Consider the following 963-nt stretch of genomic DNA (forward strand, 5'->3'; position numbering starts at 1 on the left):
AGCAAGAGTGATTGTGTATGCGCATGTTACATGTTAATGTATATAAATACATGTTTGAATGTATGAGTGTGCACACATGCCTACTTGCATCTTTGTGTAGGTGAGTTGGCATGTGTGTGTGTGGGGGGGTGTTTCTGTGTAGGTTGGGTTGGCCATCTTAATTGCTATAGAAACTGAGTTGAAATTACAGTCATTCCATCATGAACCTAGTTCAAAGAGTTGATTTGTGTATAGGAAAATGCCGGAGTCCAACTCCAGCAGCCAGGGATTCAACCTGAAAAGATGAACAGTGCCGGCGAATGAGACAGTTTCTCATTTTTCTTGGACTACCTGTTTATTTCAAGTTTAAGATTCTCTTTTATACTTTTACAAAAGCATTAGGCCAGAGGTTTGACATTTTCAGTTCCCCCTTTCCCAGATGTATTATCTCCGTAAATCACTGTTGCTCTTCAGAGTTCTTGCTTCAGTGACTCTCTCAGAATCAGCCTTATCATCTATTATCTACTTCCTCCTGTCCTATAGTTAACTTGTGATTACATTGTAACTCATGCTACATTCCTCAGGTTACTACTTATCTTCCTAAATCCTGTTTGCCCCTAACATCCTGAGCTCACTATCTGTTAAAAAGGCTTATAGCTATAGTGTCTCTAAAAATTCCTAACTTCTATAAGCTATAGTTAAAATATGCTAACTTTACAACATTCCTTAAATCTTTAACTTCTAACTGTTTTAATTATTTCTAAGCCCTAAATTCAGTAAACTCCCTTGCCATAAACATTCTCCTCACAAATAGGCTTCAAATAGCAATCCCTCCCATGGCCTCAAGCTATGGCCTATGTGCTCATCCTGGAACACGCTTTTGTAAAAGTCCTTGAACAAATGTCAATGATTAATTTTATGAATTATTTTCTGAGCACAGCTGCAGAAGGCTTTGTGCCTTCTCATGCTCCTCTCAAGAACAAT

Source organism: Bison bison, unplaced genomic scaffold (genome assembly GCF_000754665.1).
Source record: "Bison bison bison isolate TAMUID 2011002044 unplaced genomic scaffold, Bison_UMD1.0 scf7180017863683, whole genome shotgun sequence".
Taxonomy (NCBI): Eukaryota; Metazoa; Chordata; class Mammalia; order Artiodactyla; family Bovidae; genus Bison; species Bison bison.